We start from the raw sequence: 17,969 nt of genomic DNA, 5'->3' as shown, positions 1-17,969 counted from the left end.
AACAGACCATAACAATCAAAATAATAACACACTATCAATATTTTTCTTTCAGAATTCCACAAAGTTGAGAACGAGTACGAACACCGGGATTAAGTTCAGTCAAGTCAGAAGACATGTTGTTGTGGATTTGATATAAAGAAGATTCGCCTGATCATTCAACTGCTCCGTCGTTCAAAGAAATAATGGTTGGCGATGTTTTAACTGCTATGTTTTCGCACTGTTAGCCACATCAATCATGATGTCGAAAGTCGTAAGGAAGAACTTGTAACTGCCACTGAGATGCCTATCTGACCGGTTTGCATTTATTCAATTTGACCTAAGTATTTTCAACAAATTACTGTTCCTAATGACTTTCATATTTATTTCATTTGTCGACCAGTTCACTTTCCATTGCAGCTGATTTTATATGTCAACCATTCTTTGATGAAAATCATGTCATGTTCTTTTTTTTTTACTTGTCCCTCTGTCATCTTATACATAATTTCGATAATCATGGAGCCCCCTATCATTGAAAAACGCGGTATATTACCGCTGTTCCCTACCAATTAAATTAGGTAGTGCTGAGCTTTACAATACAACACATTATTGCCTGAAATTCCTTCCATCTTTATATCTTTACACCTCGCGTTCCAAATACGCATAAGATGCTTTCCACGGGCATAGTTTCCTGCGTAATCTTCTTACCAATTTTCCCTCTCCTATAATCTCCATCCCAGCATTCATCCGTGAAGCATCTGTTCAATCACTTCCTTTCGCACCTCCAGTTCGGGCTAAAGCAATCCTTCCAGTTGAGTGAAAAATTAATTTGCCGAATGTTGGGGATGTCTAATGTATCTATTGTTCCGATGCTGTCACCATTACATCAGTGAGACCCGTAGTAAACAGTGGAACATCATCAACTTGTACTTCCTTTTCCTTTGTCAAAGTTAGAACTTCCCGGAAGCCCAGCATTTTAATTTCAATACCCATTGCCACATGCCAGTCGAAAACCTCCTATAGTGCCGTAAAGAAGACACTCTCGGGATGAAGTAACAACGTCTCAACCACCATTCGTCTAGCTTCCAACCTAAAGGCTTAAATATGGATTTATCCTTGGAGTAAAAATTTAAAAATAACTTTCCTCTCCATTCTTCTTCTATTCCCAATCTGAAGTTTTACGGATTTGCAGCTGCTTATGATTCTCCTTTATAAATATCCTCTTTCCACTTCTCCGATTAAAAACTCACTGCTCCTATTAGATTCGTTCGATCCATATTTTTAGCATTCCAGCTCAACTCCCTTCACCTATCAAATTCTAAGGAATCATTAGCTGTTTGCTCATTTCCAACTTGCACAATCTGATCTACTGTGTAGGAACAGCGGTTAAGTTTGTTCCTTTTAACTTACAGCATTTGATGAATTTCTTGTCTAAGCAACGAATGATTTTATAATTCTCTATAAGGTAACATCTATTACTGCTATTGTGAAAACTAGTCCAAGACATTGTTCAGAAAACCAAGCTACCCATTCAAAGGAAATATTAACTTCTGTGCGTCCTCTCAAGAATAACAGCGGTATTCCCATATCAACTCGATTAGTGTATGCAATATTAAAAGTGCATTGGCACGTAGAACGTGTATGACAGTAATTTCACCCAACAGGATTGTGTTCGAAGCCTCCTGCAATGAATACAATCATGTCATATGCATGACAGATACCTAAACCGTTAACCTTTGGGACTAACCTACAATGCGAGACTTCTTCAAAGATTTCCTCTAATCCGATGAAGGAAACAATTGCTGCGTTGTTGTCTTTGATTCTCTTTGTTAGTTTTTTTGGGAAAAAAAAGACAGGTTTCATAACAGACATCTCCCCAAGGAAAAACGACAATCGTATTATCCCAGTCTCATGCAGAATCTACTTTGAATCAGATGCATTTCATAGTGTTCATGGCTGTCCTTGCAATCATCATAAATAAAGTGATGCATTAAACTCCCTGCAGCTTTAGCTGCACAGCGGTGGCTAACATAAGTACAGTTATCTTTTACAGTTCTTTAACGTTCATAGACTTGTTCACCAAGTCATCCAGAGAGAACATTCTAACAGTTACAGTGAAAAACAACTTTTTTATGGCATTCAGATCGGAAGTGGCAAAAATAAAAATCTTTTTCAAGTACCTAATGCAGGTGTATATTATGAATATCGATGGACCAACTTAACAGAACAAAGGCTATGTGCAAGAAACTTTCACTCTGGCATTTTGTATTTTGGTAATAACATTGAAAATTTCATCCAGAGTCTCTCAGGGATATTCTCAGCTATCTCAAGAAATATTCCAATATATTAGAAAGACTACGTTTCAACATCGCAATGCTAAGCAGATTATCTTGAATCAGACCATGCCATTACAGATGTCTTTCTCCTGGTGAATACAAGCAACATGGTGCCGTGGTCCTGTCTGTTCATAGACGAATGATAAGTGGCTAGATGAGCCATGTCCAGCAACTTTCATCTCCTTTTACTGCTCAGGCAATCTACATTACCTTGAAATGAAACTGCCCCATAGGTATTTTCTTATACAGTACAGCACGTTTCAGTTGCTCCAGCTATCTAATTCCGTTCACATTTCCTGCATTTCCAGTTTACATTTATCTTTTTAAAGTAACACACTGTCAATAAAGAATTTGACATGAAAATGTGATTGCAGATTGGCTGTAACTTTAGGTCCACTTCTCAAATTTCTTTTCAGGAATTGCAGGATAAATTACTGGTTCTATGTGATATTGGGAATTCGACAACGTAATTATTTGCTCGAATTTGAAACTTTAAATGCAGTGCTGCTGCTGAAGACATGACATAGGAGGGAGGGCTTCAGATTTATAGATAATTAGGCAGTTTTTCAGGGAAGGTGGGACCTGTTCCAGCAGGACGATTGACATCTGAACTGGAGGGGGACAAATATTCTTGCAGGTAGGTTTGCTTGAAAGGCTCCAGTGGATTTAAACGAGATAAGAGGGGGGAGGGGAAGCAAAGTGTAGGAACAGATTTATCGGACAAGGTAGAAAAAGAAGACAGTAAATTTATGTGTACCGGTAGAGATGAACAGAGAGGAAGATGTGGAGAATTTCTCAAATGCATTTATTTTAACGCTAGGGGCATTATAAGGAAGGTGGATGAGCTGAGAGAATGAATTGATACCTGGAAATATAATGTTGTAGCTATTACTGAAACGTTTGCAGTAGGGGTGTTATTGCAAACTAAATATTCCTGGATTTCCTTGCTTCAGGTGTGATAGAATCAGACCGACAAGAGGGGGAGGAATTGCGTTGCTTGTCAGAGAAATATTACAGCGTGCTCTGGCAGGATAGATTAGAGGGCTCGTCTAGGGAGCATATTTAGGTGAATTGAGGAATGGCAAAGATGTAGTAACGTTTTAGGAATGTATTATTGACCACTTAATGGGGAGCCAGAATTGGAGGAGCAAATTTGCAAGGAGATGGCAGATATTTGTAGTAAGCACAGGGTTGTGATTTTCGGATAGTGAGGGATAAAATTGGTCTCTTACAAAATCAGAGTGGACAGCTCTGTGTGGAGCCGAAAGAGTTGGGGGAGATTTTGAACAATTTATTTTCTTCGGTATTCACTAAGGGGAAGGACTTTGAATGGTGTAAGGTAAGGGAAACATGTAGGGAAGTCATGGAAACTATTACGATTAAAGAAGAGGAGGAACCGGCACTTTTAGGGAATACAAATGTGGATAAATCTCCGGGTCCTGACAGGATTTCTCTAGGTCTTTGAGGACGGTTAGTGTAGAAATAGCAGGGGCTCTGACAGAAATGTTTCAAATGTCTTTAGAAACGGGGATGGAGCCGTAGGTTTGGCGTATTACTCATGTGGTTCCATTGTTTAAAAAGGGATCTAAGAGAAAACGTAGCAATTATAGGCCTGTCAGTTTGACGTCAGTCGCGGGTAAGTAAATGGAAATCGATCTTCGAGATGGTATATATAATTATCTGGATAGAGAGTTTCTGATTAGGAACAGTCAACATTGATTTGTGCTTGGAAGGCATGTTTGGCAAATCTATTTGAATTACTTGAAGATTTTAAGAGGAATGTTGACGAGGGTTAATCAGCGGATATAATCTACATGGCCTTCATTAAGGCCTTGGCAATGTCCCGCACTGAAGGATGGTTAGGAAGGTTCAATCGTTAGGTATCAATATTGAAGTAGTCAAATGGATTCAACTGTGGCTGGATGGGAGATGCCACAGAGTAGTGGTGGATAACTATTTATCAGGTTGGAAGCCCGTGACTAATGGTGTGCCAAAGGGATCTGTACTGGGTCCAATTTTGTTTGTCATATGTATTAATGATCTGGATGATGGGGTTGTAAATTGGATTAGTAATTATGCAGATGATACAAAGGTAGGTGGCGTTGTCGATAATGAAGTAGTTTTTCAAAGTTTGCAGAAAGAATTAGGCCAGTGAGAAGAGATGGCTGAACAAATGCAGATAGAGTTTAATGCTGATAAGTATGAAGTGCTACAGCTTGTTAGGAATCATCCAAATAGGACATTCATGGTAAATGGTAGGATACTGAAGAATCCAGTAGAACACAGTGATATAGGACTAAAGGTGCGTAGTTCCCGAAAGGTGGAATCTCATGTGGATAACGTGGCGAAGAAATCTTTTTGTATATGGAAATTATAAAACAGAGCATTCAGTGTAGGAGTTTAGAAGTAATGGTAAAATTCGACCAGGCATTTGTAAGGCCGAAATTGGAGTGTTGTGAACAGTTCTGGCCACCGAATAACAGGATAGATGTCAGCAAAGTAGACAGAGTACAGAGAAGAGTTACTAGAACGTTATCTGTTTTTCAGCACCTGAGTTAGAGGGAATGGTTGAACAAGTTAGATGTCCTTTCTTTGGAGCGCAGAAGGTTGAGGGGGGACTTGATAGAGGTATTTAAAATTATGAGGGGGATAGATAGAGTTGACGTGGACAGTCTTTTTCTCCATTGAGAGTAGGCGAGATTCTTACAAGAGGCTATGATTTGTGAGTTAGCTAAAGTTTAAGGGTAACACGAGGAGGAATTACTTTACTCAGAGAGTCGCAGCTGTGTGGAAGGATCTTCCAGTATAAGTGCTAGAGGCAGGTTCGGTATTGTCACTTAAAGTAAAATTGGATAGGTATATGGACAGGAAAGGAAGGGGTGGTATGGGTTGAGTGCGGGTCAGTGGGACCAGGCGAGAAAGCGTTCGGCACGGAGTAGAAGGGCCGAGGTGGTCTGTTTCCGTGCTGTAATTGTTATGTGGTTATATATCATAAATCTGAACAGATAGAAAAGCTCTAAAACCACAGACAGTCAGGAAGCATCATTGCAAAGGTAGTACATGAAGATTCTCACGCCGAAGAATTCTTCGTTATAACCAAAATGGAAAACTTCTTCTTTATCAATAGTGTTGGTCTGAAATCGCGTTCACGTTTTGGGAATGAATGTGGAGTCTAACCCTGAGGCATGTTGAGATGCTGACTTCTTTGACTGATACATTGGGAGACGTAAGGGCGGTATTCTAAATCTTTAACTCTTGGAAGATTAATGACATTTCCTTCATACTTTGGAATTAGCTAAGGTTTACTAATAACGTCAAAATAAGACGGAACCCAGATAGAGGAGCAAAATCTGTGGCGCAGCAGAAATGCCCGACTTTCGGGTTTGGTCTATAATATTTCTGACGAAGGTATTTTGTTTTGTTTTTTTTTCCCAAAAGCCTGAGTTTACCTGCGCAGAAAACGCCGGCATTGTTGAACCCTGAAGGTGGGTAAAAATCCCATTCTGCTGATTTGCATTCCCGAATGGTAGCCTCACTCCCGTCGCAGTTAACTTCGTATGTTATAATGTCGCCGAAATACTCCCCAAAGTGCGATCCGCGAGGCGCTTGCAGCGCGGCACCGCAATTCAACTCTTTACACACCACAGTCGCATCTGGCAAGTCCCAGTCGGAATCACCGATAGGCCCCCAGATTCCCTCCAATTGCGCCTCCAATCTCCCGGCGCAGGGGCTGCCTCCATTTTTTAGTCTCAATTTCAAACTTTCTAAAAGAAAAAGTAAATATAAGATTCAACATTAACAGAATAGTTTTTGCATGTGCTGGACATATTTAACAAGAGACACAAAATGCTGGAGAATATTAACACATTATTCAGCATCGGTGAGAGGAACAAGCAGGGAAAGTATAATCTATAATTTTTAATACTGAGGAATTGTCTCAATCCGAATCAGTCCATCTCTCTATTTTGCTGCAGAGTCTTATTTATTTGTTTACTCATTTGTTTGCTTCCCTGATGCTTGCTGGCATTATCATTTATTATTTATTATTTACTTATTTATTTTTCATTCGGTATGCTTTAGCAGACGAAATTTCTAACAAACTTTTTGAAATTAATCTGCATCAAGTAAACTTTAAATCCCGTTGTTATTTTCGATATTCTTCCCATATGTTCAGCTCTGTTTCTTATGCCACCCCATACTGCATTAACGGCTGCAATACTGGAGGTATCGATATTTGATATTGCACTCATTTTGGCGGTTGATCCATGTACGCAGATAAAATCTGCACATACACAGTCTTTTTCCTTGGTTGGTTCATTCTTCCCAAATAAATGGCTGTTTGTCGTTGCTTGCAATGCCTTTTACATTGATTCTTATTTTTATGATGTGTTGATACATCCGTTTCCTTCGCCCCATCTCTACTCATATGATTACATTCCAATTCCAGGCTGCTTTAAACGTTTCCGAAAGTCACTAATAAAATGCCCGCTGCAGATGCAAGCTATAGCGATTTCCCAAGGTATCATAAACAGCAAACGGTTTATTCATTTTTGAATTAAATTATACTTAATTTCCCTGTCGTAGCAGTGACAAAGATATATAGTGATATTTGTTTTATTTCTATCTGTAGTAAACATTTCAGATTTAGCAAATAATAGTAAAATCTGGAGATGATGTAATTATACATAACACACACAGAGTTTTGGAGGAATTCGCGAGGCCAGGCAGCATCTTTGAAACATGGTTGTTAACGTTTCGGGAAGTGCCCCTTCAGCAGGACTCTAGTAAAAAAATATATATCAGAGTTAGATCGTGTATGACGCTGGATGTTGTGGAGAGTTAAGGGGAAACACAAAGTGATAGGTGAAGCAGGAAGGGGGATTGGTGAAATAAGAGCTGGGATGTTGATTGGCGAATGGGATGCAGGGCTTGAGAAGGGGAACAAAGGAAAGGTGGAGGTGTACCAAAGGGAGGGAATAGGCATGCTAAAAAATGAGATGAATGAGGGGATGGGGATGGGGAATAGTGAAGGGGGCCTCCAACATAATGGTAAGAACATAGATTTCTCGAAGTTTTGGAAAAACCCATCTTCACTATTTCCCAACCCTTTTTTCCCGCTCTCACCTCACCTCCTCAGCTCCTGGCATGTCCAATGTCTCTCATTGGTGGTCATCCCATCTTTTCTATTCCCGGAAATCAGTCCTCTTTCTATAGCTCTGCACCGCTTTCAGCAAATCGACTTCCTAGCTCATATTTCACCACATGACCCCCGCCCCAACCACTTCCAGGTTTCCCCTGTCACCTTGTGTTTCAACGTCCCCTCTTCCCACTTTGTATTGCTGACATTTCATGCTTCTTTCTCCTGCCCTGTTAAAATGACTGGGGCCAACACGTTGACTGACCTATTTTCCATTGCCGAGCCTGCTGATTTTTTTCAGCATTTATGTGGTATTGCGTCAATTGCTGTTGTTATTGTTTTTGGAGACTCGTCCTCATCCAGCGTCATTATTGCTCTTGGAATTCTTAGTTGTGACGATTAATACTCGTTGTTGATTTGCATATATCTCTGAAATGTGTGTCTTTGATTCTCCTGTGTTATACTGCAAATTCGATAGCAAAATAAATATTTCCCGCTTTCACTGCTTTCTGACTTCGCATTTACTCCCCTTTATATAAAAAAACCGATTCATTGTATTCGTTCCGACAATAATTTAAAATCCCAGTATATTTTTCGTATTTGTCGCTATGCATTTCATACCGAGAGTAGTATAAACTAGTATTTATTCGCCAGTACGAATTATACGAGAAAGTTACATGGTCTCCTTTATCTCACTTTTGTTCTCGATTACAAACTTCCAAACCAAACATATCATTCAGGAAACTTGTCGTTTTGATGCAGAAGTACTTTTCAACCATTATTGTTCCTTACAGATGAAATTTATCAGCATATTTGTCACATTTTCCTGGGCGGTTAGGGCATCATTTTGATTGAAATCTAGAAAATAATAATTGTCTCCTTTAGAACCGCACACTGAATTCAATAATTCATGTTCGGCAATAAGATATTCTTCTAGTATTAAATTGGCGGTGCGTATAACATCAAAGTCATGACAAAATGAAATAATTTGATTCGGTGCATAGGTCGTTCGGAGCTCAATTATTCTGTTCCAGCTGTTTAGGCAAGCCAGTATCTGGACAGACCGCTAATGCACATACAGTAGGCTCTCTCTCGCTACAAACTAGATGAAACCAAAGGGACCGCAGAGAACGGTGCGGCTTGGCACCCGTATCGGTGCAGTGGTTGCCTCTGAGCATTGTATTCAACATTTGATTGCCTTAGGGACTGTAGTTCCGGCGTCTACTTTGAGGCTTACAACAGAAATCTTTCCCTGCTTGAGTCGCAAGGCGGTCAAGGTTTTTGAACCGAGTTTTATTTTCATTTATTTTCCGACGTAAGCAGCCAACTGTAGCTGAGGAGCCATATCTTACCGGAGTTGCTGTTGTTTTATGCTCCGGTAACCCGCCTCTGACTCTTCTTCTGACTGTGGAACCGGTTTCGTCGGCCACAGTATCTGTCAGACGTGAAGCAAGGAGCTGGACCAAGTTATCGGATGTCAATTCATACGCACGCCCTTGGGACGGTTTACTTTGGAGCTTATGCCCAATACACCCTGGCCTAAATAATGGACCCGAACATTCAAGATCTCTCTAATCATCAGCTTGCACTGTTATTTAATCTTGTACTCACCAGAACAGGTTACACTGACATCATTTTTGTGATTACAGTGATGTGTTGCTGAAGAAAATGGACAGTCCCAAAGGGCTGACTCAGTGCCGTTACATTCAAAGACATTGCTCCAAATATGCCCAGTTCCCTCTCCGAAATATGCTCCTGGCTCCACATAAACAGCGACCCCGCATTGAAGATAACTGCAGACTACGTCTGCATCATTTATATCCAAGTGCTGGTCACACACCGTTCCCCAGGTTTCACCAAATTGCACTTCCAGTCTTCCTGTGCATTCGTCACTTCCGGACATTAGTCGTATAGCTCTGTGACCTGGAAAAGATATGACGTACAGCCACTAAATATGTCAATTCTAAGACTGTGCAGTCAAAACTAATAGATTAGCCAATATGTCAAGTTTGATATTATCGGGTTCCATTCCTTCCACCGACTGATGACTGGACCTGCTTTTTCCCTCCCGAACCGCATGGATCCACGCTATTAAGAAACAGAACAATTTTAATTTTCATGGAACAACATGATGTTACATGGAAAAACACAATGGATACATTTCGGGAGTGGAAAAGAATCAAAATCCAATTCAACAAATTTCTCTGCAACAAATGCGAACTTTCGGTTTGTCCGATCACTTCGGTTTGACCCTGCTGCCACTTTCACAGAACAATATAGCTGTAACCTGTGTCTGTTTGTTCAGTAAAAAACAATCTAATTAATATATACTCTCAGTGGCTAATTTATTTGTTCAAAATGTGCTATTTGTTGTATGTGATTGTTTGCGGCTAAAGTCCAACTTCAAGACTCAAAGCGTAGTTCTGCGTTCAGATTTACTCTTCTGCGCAGCACTGTTGCAGCACATGGTTGTTTGCGTTACTGTTGCCTTACTGTCTAGTTGTATATATCTGGCCTGTCTGTTCTGACATTCCGCATTTAAGAAAAAGTAATTTAAGCCCACAGAGCGTGCTTGTTTTTCACACAACTTCCAGAGTCCGTTGTGTCTAAAAATCTCTGGAAAACAGTTTCTGAGATACTGAATCTTACCGGCAGACACCAAAATCATTCTGTGTTTAACAACAGTTCAGATACATTTTTCCCAATGTCGATGTTTTGTATGAACAACTAAACCTGTGAAATAAAAGAAAATCCGCAAATGTCCGAAATTTTGGAGAAACTCAGCATCCATGGAGAATAATACAGTCGGGCTGAGACTTCGCCAGGACTTCGGCAGACCCGAAACGCCGAGTGTACATTTCCCCATAGTTGTTTCCTCACCAGCTGGAGTACTTTTAGCATTCTATGTGTGTTACTTGAACTTCTGAAGCATGTCTACATAATTGCATTCAGCGAGTTGCTGATGGCCGATTAGATACAGATGTGCCTATAAAGTGGCCACTGAGTGCATCTATTGCCCTGGTTTAATTGCGCAGAAGTTATCACCTTACACCTATCTGTGCTAACATTGACAGACATATATATTCTGCACCATCCATTGGATTCAGACAATCTTGTATCAATATTCGCTTTCTTAACAGTCCACCGTACTCGAAACTATAGACATCTGCAAAGCCATTAATTATGCCACTTTGATCAGAGAAAAAATATCGTTAATTTTATGATTGGGTAAGGGAATACTGATTCTCAGATGTAAAACTGAATAACTAATAGCCAGGCATTATACATAGCATTTATCTATCTATCTATCTATCTATCTATCTATCTATCTATCTATCTATCTATCTATCTATCTATCTATCTATCTATCTATCTATCTATCTATCTATCTATCTATCTACCTATCTATCTATCTATCTATCTATCTATCTATCTATCTATCTATCTATCTATCTATCTATCTATCTATCTATCTATCTATCTATCTATCTATCTATCTATCTATCTATCTATCCATTTATTTATTCATTCATTCACTCATTCGTTTATTTATTTATTCATTCATTTAATTATCTATTTATTTATTTGCATATGTGGGTTTTGTTATTTACTTCTTGACTTTGGGGTTCGAATATTTAACTGTCATTCATTCTTTTGGTCAATTTTCTGTTTTCGTGAATGGTTGCGAAGAAAAAATCATTTCAAGATGTATATTGCATGTATTTCTCCAGCATTAAATGAACCTTTGTGTATCTTATGAACCTTTGTGTGTATATACTTAAGCATTTGTTTGTTTATTTATTTGAGTAAAGAAGCATTGCGGCGCTGGTTTTTCTGGCCTAATGACTGCACCGCTCAGCAAATCACCAACATAACACTAGCCCAATCACTGTACAATTTGAAATATCCACTGTATCTTGCTGCGGGTAGTTCTTTGCTCTGTAGCTGGAAGCAAATGCACACGGAGGAAACGCCGTGTTCATTGGCTGAACGTCCTTACAGAAGCCAAGGAAAATGAACTTCGTGTTCTGTAGTGCTGCCAGATCTAATACCTTAGAACTAACATTATGGTAGGATTTTACACTCATCTAAATTTCACTGTTGTGACGCTCACTAGTTTTTGTTTTGCCCTTGCACTTTTTCAGATATACAAGGACGGTATCTACCACCCTGTATTCATCTGTTGCCTGATCCGCTGCTCTGATATCATCAGTGTTTATATCGTTCCCAGGTTCTTTGAAATATCTCCATTTTTGTTGGCAGAATATGCAGAAGCACATTGCAAAAAGATAGAAAAAAGTAGTTGTTTATAGAAACAAACAGATCAGTGTTTATGTGAAAACATCTCTGTTTTGAGATCAACGCAGTTTCTTCATGACATGATACATAAGTAACTTTGAATTGTATAATGATCACCTGGCAATGCTATCCAGAATGTTTAGATTCTACTCTAATCGGGGCTAGACAGGAGATGTCTTCATAGTTTTCTAAGATTTTATTCAGAACTAATGGCATTCTCTTGCGCTGCACAAGTTTCCAATTATCGTCTGTGTATTTAAACCTTGCTTCCGTTACGTTATAATACTCATCTTAAAGTGTGACCTTGGAAGAAGCAATCCCTCTGTTTTATTTTTAGCATTTTTGTTTTTTTAATTTTTATTTTCGCTATGCTTACTGCCAGACATTTCTGCATTTTATATGTGCATCAAGATTTTGCATTTCTTACCTTGAATTTGGATTACTGCAGCTTGAAGTTGGAGTGGTTGCCTGTTTTTGTCCCCCCTTGGCCAAATGTAAGTAACCATGCTTTTGTATTCTGCACATCAACTGACTCTCACAGTCCGGTCCGTTGATTCCTCATTTCCCTTTAATTCCATTTTCCCCGTTTTCTATCCAGCTCCTTGATTAAGAAACCTGATTTTCATCAGACCCGCCGGCATAGAAAACTCGCTGTTAGATCTACTCGGGGATGGTCCGTCCCTTCAGCCTGAGTGGCAATGCACGCTCCAGGGCGCCACAACAGTGAACTCTACAGTGAATTTGCTTTGGTGCCAGTTGCGTTTTGTGAATTAGGTTGTGTTCGTGTACAGCTGAGTAGAGCGGGCCGTTTCCCACTACTCGGAGGCAAGATAGGAATTCTGTCATTTTCGTGTCTCGATGAGAATGGATGACCACTTGCCGCTACTCGAAGCCATGATACGAATTGTCTGTCGTTGATTGATTTGTTCATTCCGTGTCCAAGTTTGAGTACCGGCTCCGTGTCCGAGTCCCAGTCCCACGCGCAGTGTCCGAGTCACGTTCAAGTCCAGGGTTCGTGTCCGATTCAGGGCCAATCCTGGATCCGTGTTCGAGTAAACTCCAAGTGCAGGGTCTGTGCCCGAGGCAAGTACAAGTCCAGGCTCTGTTTCAAGTTAAGACAAAGTGCAGGCTTCGTGTACGAGTCAAGTCTAATTCCACGTTCTGTGTCCCAGTCAAGTCCAGTTCCAGTCACTGTGGCTGAGTCAAGTCTAGGCGCTGTGTCCCAGTCAAGTCCACGTCCAGGCTCGGTGTCCAAACTCCGTTTCCATGCTCATCTTATTTGTTGTTCAAAGTTCATGTCAGTGTAAGCATCCAACCCTATCTCCATGCATGTGTTCCACTCTTGGATCCGCTGTATTTGCGCCCTGCAACACTCATGTCCTCTTTGTGGCTTCTCATGTCAAAGTCAAGTCAACTCTCACGACCAGACTGTGCAACAGTTTCTTCCCACCAGCCATCAGTCCCCTCAATTCTCAGAGTCGTGATTAAAAGCTACATTATTTATTATTATATTGTAATTTGTTCTCTACTGTGCCAATGGGCTTGTTTATTAGTTATTGTACTGTCCTGCGGAGTTTTGTGCATTTTAAGTAGTCCTGTGCAGGTCTGTAGTCTAGTGCAGATTTTATGTTGTTTTATGTCGTCTAGTGTAGCCTTGTGCTGTCTTACGTATTTTAGAGTAGTCTGTTGTTTCAAGGACCTGGATAAACGTCGTTTTGTTTTTACCGTCTACTGCACCAGCTGTTTATGGTCGAAATGACAATAAAAGCAACTTAACTATGACTTTGATTAAACATTTATCTCGGTGCTCTTGAAAATCTGAATGACTTTTCTTCTCGTCACTTGTATACTTCAGTAAGATTAATCCCTTACGGGAGGAAGGGAAGAGTAGTGGCTATTGTAAATATATACTTTGAACATCAATACATTCCCATCCAGATGAGCCATCATTTCTCCACAAACAAAGTTTTACGTTTCTGGCTAAGTTATTGTTAATAATATCGTCTGATAGAACGATGCATTGCAGGTATCGAGAGAAGGCAGGAAAAGGGCCAGACTACAGTTGCCCACCATAAACATTATCTCTATAGGTTTTATTGTAAGCATTTCCTTACAAAGACTGTTAAAATGAATTAATTTCTGATTATTAAAAAGGAACACACAACTTCCATCTGGAACTGCAATGATATGCTAGATATGCCTGCTGCAGAACATGAGAAGATACTTCCCGGTCAACTGCCAAACACTCCTCGCTGATTGTGCAGTTCAATTAAGATTTATATGCTACTACTCTGCTATTCTGATTTGCCCTTATGGAAACTGGTGAAACGACCTCAGACAATAAAATTTGATTTGACATATTTTCACCACGAGCCATCTTTCTTTCCTTGAGAAAAGAAATTAAACTCACAGCAGTTGCTGGCATAGGGATATCTACCGTAATCATTCCATTCCTATTGCTCACAGAAAGTCAAGGGATATACCTCAGAATATCCGGATACGGAAAACCCTGCCGACCTGTCCCAGTCTCTCTAGGCCTTGCTCTGGTTATCCGAACCAGATGTTTCTTCCGAATCCGAGCGTGTTGATTCGCTGAGAACTACCAAAGTCCTAATTGTATTATTTGTCATCAACTGCGGTCCCTTTTATAATTAATCCTTAAGAGTCATGTATGAACGTATTAATGTTACATTTTGTTAATGCATTGCCATTTTTACTTCCAGTTCTCAAATGCATTTGAAAATACTTAATACCATCATTCACAAAGATCTAAAATTGAAACAAAACGCATCAGACCGCTGAAATGTGAAACAGGAAGTAAAGAGTTGAAAACACTCTGGAAGTCAAAAAGCATGAAGGCAAAGGGAGCTAAATACAAATTATCAAGCTAAAGGCTCTTCTATAGATACGATAAAAGACATATGTTCGTTACAGAGATTCCGAGCAATAAGAGTGGCCTGAAATAATACAAGCATTCACCTTTGGAGTTACTGTGTGTAACTAATGATCGAGGAACATTAGCGATCACAGCAACTGTAAAGGTTTTAGCCTTTACATGCTGACTTAATATCTGTCCTGTAGGTAACTACGAGGACGATGCTGCCCAAAATAACATTGCGGATATCATAAGGGAAGTAATGTAATTTTTCAAAACGTTTAATTGTAGAATCAATGCGCATTTCCACTTTACTGATGATTTCGAACTACTGTGGTGCGTAGTGCGAAGAGTAGGATCTATGGGGGAAGAGGAATTCCAAGAATTCGGGTACGGGTCTGTGTCCCTCACAGATGCTTTTTACCTTGTTGAATTAATCCAGCAGTTGTGCCGACTGTCGTGTATATATGCAGCCACATGTGTGTATTTCAAATCAGGGTATAAGCTCCGTAACAAGATTGTGATCAAAAAATAACTAAAGGCCAGTCTGCGTTTGTCGGATGAGATGTAGAGTTACCAATTTTTATCCGTGAACCGGTAAGATCCGGAAGTATAGAAGAAAAAAGAGGTTTGCGGAGGCCAGGAAGTAAGGAAAGGCTTATTTTTTTTTTTGTTTTTCTCTCCACAATCGCTGCCTGCAGTGTAATTCGATTACAGAATTTATGACTGCAATTAGGGTTGTAGTATCATGTTACCAGCATCTCACAGTTGCTCATCGTGATCTCTAGTTACAGATGCTGCCTGACTAGCTGCACTGCAATTATGTAGACACAGGGGTCATGTGCTACTGTAGAATTTAATAACCGTGAGTGGCATAACTATGGCGGACACGCACAATTATTGTTTTAAAGAAATAAAATCAGAAATTGAGAGCATCAGTATAATATGAGAGAGCAAAAAAATCAAAGGAACCCGAGGTGTAACCTCGGAACAAATGATACTCTGCGCATTGTGTTTCTTTATCGTTCGAAATTATCAATAAAGTTCGGCTGTTGCTAAATATAGTGAGATATGCATTGATTCTACAAAAGTTAAAGGTTTGGCAAATGGAAATTATTTCCCTCATGTTTTCTGTAAAGTTACTACGGATTGCATCTTTTGCATAGTTTCCGAAAGGGCCAATGTTAAGTCTACACTTAGCCACAGCGTCCACAGTTATTCTGGTTCCCTGTTTCCCTCTGTTTCCCTCGGTCATGAATTTCCACAATCACTCCAACAATGACTGCATGTATAATTTCAGGAACTTCCTATTGCTCGATAGGACTGCAACGAACATGTTCTTTTGGCTGTTCTAGGTGGACGGGCGAACTGCGGTAGAAAGTAGTTGAAGCAGTTGAAGAAACAAAAAATGTAAATGCATTTCGACAGCTATATATAGAGAACATTAATGACGGGATGCCATGTATCAAAGCAGCACAAATTCTCACGTTGGTTCTCATTCATAGGTTGTGGGAAAGGACTGCTCCTTTGCCGAATTAACCTATTGATTACCGGTTAAAAAGAAACGCTGAAACCTGAAGCAACTGGATAAGAAATATGGAGGACGTGAGTCAACGATCATCATCTTTCTGCTCTGTCCCCGTGTAGTCCAGGTGCAGACTGGGATTCTGGTGCAGAGGAACGCGTGTCTGGTTCTTGACTCTTTGGGATCTCTTCTGGCGGAGATATGGCCTGTATAAAAGTGATGGGTTGCGGCTAAACCCAAGCGTGACCAATATTCCTGAGGCAGTGTTTGTCAGATCGGTTTTGGATGGCATAAACTTATTTACCAGATTTAGCAAGGTGTGGAAAACGGGGTGAAAGGTCTCAGGATACGACTAATGCCAAATCAAACAAACAAACAAACAAATAAATAAATAAATAGATAAATAAATTATAAATAATTTGATAGATACATTGATAAATAAACAAATAATAGATAGATAGATAGTTAGATAGATAGATAGATAGATAGATAGATAGATAAACAAACAAACAAACAAACCAAAGAAAACGTATAGTCAAGTCTGTCTGCAAGGTCAGTCTGATGAAAGGACAAAATTCCATCTATCAGGGAGTGTTTCAGTGACTATAGATGTAGAGTCAAAAGAGGGTAGCAAATACAGCACATAAGGAATTCTAACTCAATACATGGAGTATAAGAAATATGGTCGATTGCCTTGCTGCAACTTTACAGCTTGTCAGGTATGACGCTGTGACTATCACCAATTACGTGAAGAATGATTGTATTTAGGAGGGCAATGTCCAAGGACAACCGTTGTTTAGGAGCGATAGGACGGTAGGCAGAGGCGGTGGTGTAGCTCCGATGGTAGGAATGAATGATGTTGAATGAAATTGGTTTGAGATCCAAACTGCAAGGTAAATGGACACTGTTGTCAATTAATTGAGGACCTCCCATAGTAGCTGGAATTCGATCCGCTGTCTACCACGGAAAATAGAAAAAAACAGTCAAAAGTGCAATGTTCTTGTAGTTATGAAAATTATCAACACGCAGGTGGATTGGGAAAATCAGGTTGGTAACGAATATAAAGAGGGTGAGTTTGTTGAATGCCTACGATATTACATTTTAGAGCAGTTTGTCGCTGAGCATAAGAGGGGACTAACTGTGATGTAATGAACCACGGGCTATCGTGCATCACGAAGGGCAAAGAAGCCAAAAGATTATTTGTTCACAATTTGAATGAGTTCAGCTTAAAATTTGAGATGGTGAATGTAAAGTCTGAGTTAGCATTATTTTAATGGAGAATGGAAATTGTAGTGGTATGAGGGAATAGTTGGAAGGATTTGTTGGTTGAAACGTGTTTCTGGAAAGAAAGAGGAAAGTGCAGCTTAAATGTATTAAAAAAAGGCAAAATAATACAGCCATGACTGACAATGGAAGTCAGGGTTAATGTGAAAGCAAAAGAGAGGGCATAAAACAAATCAGAAATCAGCCGGAAGATACAATATTAGGAAGCTTTTAAAAAGCTATAGAAAGCAAACCAAATCAAGGAAAATGAAGGAAAAGACTAAAACAAGCTAGCAAGTAAATTTAAAGTGGATTTTATTTTTTAATTGTGTAAACAATAAAAGAACCATGAGTATAGATATAGGATCGGTAGAAAATTAGGACGGAGAAGTAATTCCGAGGGACAAGCAGATGAACTAAAATATTATTTTGCCTCAGACTTCCTTGAGCAAGGTACGATAGGTGTACCAGATTTTGAACGTTGTAAGGTAAGAAAATTAAGAGTAGTTATTTTTACAAGGGAGAAGGTAGTCTGAAAGCTGAAACACGGAGGTGTAC

The sequence above is a fragment of the Hypanus sabinus genome, chromosome 1 (assembly GCF_030144855.1).
Source record: "Hypanus sabinus isolate sHypSab1 chromosome 1, sHypSab1.hap1, whole genome shotgun sequence".
Lineage (NCBI taxonomy): Eukaryota > Metazoa > Chordata > Chondrichthyes > Myliobatiformes > Dasyatidae > Hypanus > Hypanus sabinus.
Note: the sequence above shows the minus strand (reverse complement) of the source record.